The following is a 6,251-nucleotide window of genomic DNA, read 5'->3' as shown; positions in this document are numbered from 1 at the left end:
TTTATTATTAATTAAACTATTAAATTGGTCTCATTATCACAAAAGTGATATTTCACGTCAAAGCCTAAGGTATGTGTACCAAAGCTAAAAATAGCTAAAAATCTGAGATTCTATATGATAAGTATCATTTTATAGAAAAATACTTACTCGTATAAGATGTATAATAAATAATAAAGCTCATTAAATATTATATAGTTACAATTTTAACTATAAATACTTAAGGCATGCTTTTATTCACGAATATGGTAGTGATGTGAAAGTAGAAAACAAGTTCTTGTGACATACATTATTATACTTTTTTTGCAGACGCAATATTTTTATTTACCTAAAAGCTGTTGTTTTAAAGAACTGTCTTATAAGAAATAAGTAGTAGATATGTGTGAAATTTCAGATGTTTTATGTCAAAAATGTTAGATGAATTTCTATGTGTATAAACAACGAATAAATTATTGTATTAATTTTTTGTTTTATTTATCCTTCACTCCACTACAACTTTGTGTACTACCCAGATAACAAAAATGCAAATAAACTATTAATATGGATTAATTCAGAGATTGTTTACATCAGATTTGATCAGCCGTTTCTGTGAAACAAATAGTAACAAACTATCACTACAAAAATCCATCTTTACAATATTAATTGTAATATTAGAAGTGGGATATGCATCCCACTTAAGATTGCGTTTCGAGATTTGACAATAACATATCAGTTATTTTTTTAAAGTGAAACTTTTATTACATCGTCTCAAACTTTTTGGTCTGTGTAGCGCATGTCGCGTGTATCGCGTGTGACCGTCACGCGACATGCGCTACACAAAGCAGTGTTCGGAACCGTTCGAACAGTTTCACTTTTACCGTGGTTTCATAAAACCACACAACATTTTTGTACTTTTATAATATCTACAAATAAATAGTCAGGAGAAGTAATGATTGGGCTGAAAATTAGTATTGAATTACATAAAACAAACATAATTTTATTTAACTAATTTATTATCTAAATCAGAAATACATAATATTATAAATCTATATTTATCGCTTAAATTTATCCTTTTGATCTGGTATTCTCTTCATAAAGATAGTTGACTCATCAAAGTAAGTGTTGAACTTTTTGAATCCATATCTTTTCTTTGGATCCTTCTTACAAAATGATGGAGTTAGGTTAATCATGAGACCTGAAAATATATTATTAAATTAAAGTACTTAGATAAGAAAACATTATAACATATTAGTATCATTAATAAACTTGAATGAATCTTCAGAGGGATTAATATATATTATTACTTTATACAAACACTATTTAATACTAACCAGCTTTTTGTGCCATTGTTACCATTTTGCCAACTTTAAACTGTTGTCTCCTACATAGACCAGTGATACGACGTAGTAGCAGCCGTCTGATCGTACGAATTGACTCAATATCAAGACATCGGTATGCTTAACATCCAGCCCCAATTTACACATGTAACATAGCGGTTTCTCGGCTTCAGGTAAAGCCAAGCCGGGCACATTCTCCGCCTTTACTAACACTTCTGAACGCGGCGAAGGAATTGTTACACCTTCGACTACTAATTTATTTCCCTCTTTATATTCTCTCACTGAAAATATAGATTAATTATTTAAGGTTATGTTATGATCATTGTTTAAGAAATTTCTCGATGATGCTTACATTCCTTTATATTCAATTGTTGCGTTAGGGACAAAGCCCGTACAGATGTTGATGTTATCGCATTTTTAATTAAGGAAAATGTAGTTTTTGTAAGTAAGGCCATTTTCAGATAATAATTCTACTCATAATAATTTTCGTACAAGAGTCAAGAAGTTTTCGTACATACGTCATACACAATGACAGTTTGTCAAGTTTGTCAGTCACAACTCACAATATGGTAGAGTGCGTTTCACGAAAGAGTTCCCCTGCCGTTATGTTGGCTTATCTGACTGTCAAAAACGAAAATATTTTTTTTTAATCAAAAATGACAGAGAAAATATTCTCCTTTCTAGGCAGCCGACCCCGTAAGATACGGGATAAGGCTAGGAAGAAAGGAGAACATTTTCTCTGTCATTTTTGATTAAAAAAAAATATTTTCGTTTTTGACAGTCAGGTATGCCAACATAACGGCAGGGGAACTCTTTCGTGAAACGCACTCTACGGGAGCTATTAACGTTAAAAAAAAGTCATTTTAGTATAGTTGGTTTTTTGATATACTGTTCCTCTTGCTATTTCGGTTAGAGTCCGGGCTGTCTGGCTGGTCGCAGTGGTTGCGTTTTTTAGTGCGCATCTTATCTGCACAGGATAATTTCCTTAATTTTAAGTCATTTTTTAACGCGTAATTTTTAATATTTTGCCTTTAGATAGATCCATCAGACATAATTTTTTTATTGCAAGACGTTTTTTTCGTTGTTAAATAGGTGCCAGACGCAATTTTTTATTTCGTTTTTATAAAAAATTCAAATTATTTTAGAATGTCTGTAAATTTCATATTATGTTCTTCAAACATAATATAATCTAAAATTAATTAGCCAGACGCTAATTCGATTGTTAAGTATTAAATATGTACAAATAAAAACGTAGTGAAAGTAGGTAAGTATAACAATTTGGTGATTGTGTATATGGAGAGATAGTTTAAAGTGCAAGAGAGATAGAAAGGGTCGGCCGCGAAAATTAAATAACAATAAAAAATAACTTTTTTTTTTCGAAAATATACGATGCATAGAAATTGAATTGTTCCTACTCTAGGATTCCCTGTGTTGTGGGAACAAGTACCTTCCATTGGTACATTTTATTCCTTAGGCTAAAAAATAAACTATTAGGGTACATCAACAATCTTCTATACAAAACAATTTTTTTTATAACTAACTAGCGACCCGCCTGGCCCTGGCTTCGCACGGGTGCAATGCTGATATTAAATACACTACAGAAAAACTGTGAACGTTGAATATAAAAACATAGCGGCCCGCTCCGGCTTCGCACGGGTATAAAATAAATAGCCGGGCGGCCGGCCGGTACCGCCGCAAACGCTACGTCCCGCAATTTTTAAATCTGTAATATCTTCGAAAATATTCACTTAAATCATACGGTATAAAGGGCCATATAGATCTATATTAAATGAACAATGTATTCAAGGTCTTTAATTGGTTAAGGATTAATGCTGTACCTATTGGTTAAAATCGCTTCGAAAATTAGCCATTATTATTTGTCGTAAAAAGTAAATGACAAAAAAAGTCATTGTGGGTTATCCATAAGAGATAGACATATACCATCACGGACTTTTCTGTAGACCTTTTCAATGTGTACTATTATAGTTAGTACATTATTTTGATAAAACTCGTAGGGTTCAGCCTGCGTTTGCACTGTATGTGGAAAAAATGTAATTATTTACGACATCACATTAGAAACCTCAAAAATAACAGTACTTTTCCACTATTTAATGGGTGTTATCATATATATATAAAGCTACACTACCACTCACTCACTCACTCACTGACTGACATCGGTTTTCTCGGAAACTACGTGGAAAGTTGGGGGGATTTTGACGTGATCGTGTAGAGGTGCGCCGAGTGACCAGAGGAAAAATATAGCGATCTCGATCATCTTCGAAAACCGAGTGGACCCCTGGAGGTGCGCAAAAACGGTGATACCTGGAGGGGGGGTGTCTGAACAAAAAATGCTCAGAACTGGTGGCGATTACCAGGGGTGGTGGAAAAATGGGTATTTTCGCGAAAACAAGATGGCCGCCGTACTTTGCCAAAATCGCCGTTTATGAATCCTTACGTCTCAAATTTGGCACACGTGCTCTGTTCGAGCCGGCGAATCGATCGGTGTCCCGTTCGAGTGGCTCCGGGCCCCAGTTTCCAACTTCCATACAACGTAAAATCCAACGGCCTGCGGAAACGGTACGAGTTTGGTGGGGGGTCCCGGAACTAAAAATGATCACCACCCTGGGACGCTACCAGGGAGCCATAGTGGGTCGCTCGATTTTGGAATTTTTCCATTTTTGGCGCAAACATAAAAACGTAAATTTAGACGAGGTGGCGCAACGGAGAAACACACCAATGATGCATTCATACTCGCCCAGCTCCCAGGATATCCAGAAAAATCCGAAATTTTGAACTTTCTCACAGCCCGCGGAGACGGTCAACGGCCCGCGCAAACGGTAGCAGCTACATCTGGGGTGCTCAAACTAAATGTGTAGTAAACCTCGAGCAATTACCACAGATAGTGAAAAAAATTCAAAATGGCGGAAAAAATGGCCGCCGCCATACAAATGCTAAAACGGCCATCGCTGGTCCGATCGTAATGAAACTTGGCACAGGGGCTTTAATCGAGCCGCACATTAAATTGGCATGCTCATAATCGAGTTTCCACCGCTGGTTTCCGAGTTTCATACAACGCAAAATTCGACAGCTCTCTGAAACGGCGCCAGATAGGTGGGGGGTGTAGAACTAAAAAATGATCAGGAAGATGGGGCGCTACCAGGGCAATGGAGAAATTACAAATTGGACCCAATTTTTTTTTCAAAAATGGCCAATTTTTCAAAGCAAGATGGTGGCGCCGGTTACTTTATGATCGGTCTGAAAATTTACTTCTATGCTCTAATCGGCAAGATTTACAAAACTACATACTCAGAATTTCTCTCCGACCCTCGGTTTCCATTTTCCATACATCACGAAATTCAACGGCTCTCTGAACCGGTGGCAGGTAGGTCGGGGTCGCCGAAGCAAAAAATGCTTCTAAACCTGGTCCGCTTCCAGGCATATAAAAATTTTCGGTAAAAAGCGAAATTTTTTTTTTCGAAAATTTTGTATGGAAATTTTCATAGTAGGAAGGGTAATTGAATAGCAACGGCAAAAGACGGCGCCGCGGGCTGCTTGCTGCCCGCGCACCGCGCAGCCTCGAAGGTCGACAGCCTCCCGGAGTAGAAAATATTTATTAACTTTTGAACTACCGCACGAGCCAAGCGAGCGAAGCGAGCGAATCACGGCAGCGGCTGGCGTAAATATTCAAATTGGTAGCGAGGAGCGAAGCGACGAGCGAGTTAGATTAACTTTTGAACTACCGCACAAGCCAAGCGAGCGAAGCGAGCCAGTCACGTCAGCGGCCGGCGTAAATATTCAAAGAAGTAGCGAGGAGCGAAGCGACGAGCGAGTTAGGTTAACTTTTAAACTACTGCACTAGCCAAGCGAGCGAAGCGAGCAAGTCACGTCCGCGGCCGGCGTAAATATTCAAAGAAGTAGCGACGAGCGAAGCGACGAGCGAGTTATGTTAACTTTTGAACTACCGCACTAGCCAAGCGAGCGAAGCGAGCCAGTCACGTCAGCGGCCGGCGTAAATATTCAAAGAAGTAGCGAGGAGCGAAGCGACGAGCGAGTTAGGTTAACTTTTGAACTACCGCACAAGCCAAGCGAGCGAAGCGAGCAATTCACGTCTGCGGCCGGCGTAAATATTCAAATAGGTAGCGAGGAGCGAAGCGACGAGCGTGTTAAGTAAACTCTTGAACGACGAGCGACTTTAGAGCGATTCCCAGTCAAACAAAAAAACTACGTAAGTTAAAAACTATTAAAACTACATTAAAAAAACCGACTTCAAAAACGGAAAAGTAGGTTCTTATTTTTAGTGCCGAAAGCATATTGAATTTGATTTTAAACGAAGCTACAGGTAAATTAGCTTGGAGAAATTTTTGCATATGTAGTGGTGTGTATATTACTCAGATCTTAGAGCGCGTTTCCACTATATCGTTCTGGCCTATACAAAAATGTTTCGATATCCTAACATTACTATTTAACTTTATACTTATTCCTACCAACACTTTTGTTTTCAATAAAAACAAGTTTTTATTTGAAAGAAAATGGTTTTGACTTTATAAAAAAAAATATATCATTCAATTTTACGTCCTTGAGCAAACGACAAGGCGACTACCGTGAAACAATAAAATATCGTGTCCATAATAATTTGTTTCATAATTAATATTTGACCATAATAATTACGAAACAAAACAAATAAATAAATCGTCACTTGATAGTGGAAAGTGGAAACACGCACAAAACCAGAATAAACCAGTTTACGCTGTCCGCAGGTGCCACGTGCAGTCGTTTGGTAGCGTTAGAACATAAAGCACATTTCATTCAAAAATTATAATTATTATGTACGTAGTTTAATTGATAAATTTTGTATTTGTTGATTGTTGTTATTATTTGTTATTATTGTTATAATATTTGTTGAAGTGAATTACATGTCCCGCAGCCGGAGGCCCCAAA

The 6,251-nt window shown here is 37.3% G+C and overlaps 1 pseudogene across 1 annotated transcript; it reads right to left on the bottom strand.

The window, feature by feature from the left end:
* Positions 1-968: 968 nt before the first annotated feature.
* LOC149895266 (large ribosomal subunit protein mL66-like) lies at positions 969-1,804 on the bottom strand (annotated as a pseudogene). Its single transcript, XR_016458553.1, has 3 exons — positions 1,666-1,804; positions 1,308-1,594; positions 969-1,171 (listed from the first exon to the last, which is right to left on the bottom strand). The product of XR_016458553.1 is annotated as a large ribosomal subunit protein mL66-like (transcript).
* Between the last annotated feature and the right edge of the window lie 4,447 nt (positions 1,805-6,251).

The sequence above is a fragment of the Colias eurytheme genome, chromosome 32 (genome assembly GCF_061535395.1).
Source record: "Colias eurytheme isolate Ceu_HAF_F1 chromosome 32, ilColEury1 Martin Lab GWU primary, whole genome shotgun sequence".
NCBI lineage: Eukaryota > Metazoa > Arthropoda > Insecta > Lepidoptera > Pieridae > Colias > Colias eurytheme.
The sequence above is the reverse complement of the archived record's forward strand: the minus strand, read 5'-3'. Positions and strand labels throughout refer to the sequence as shown.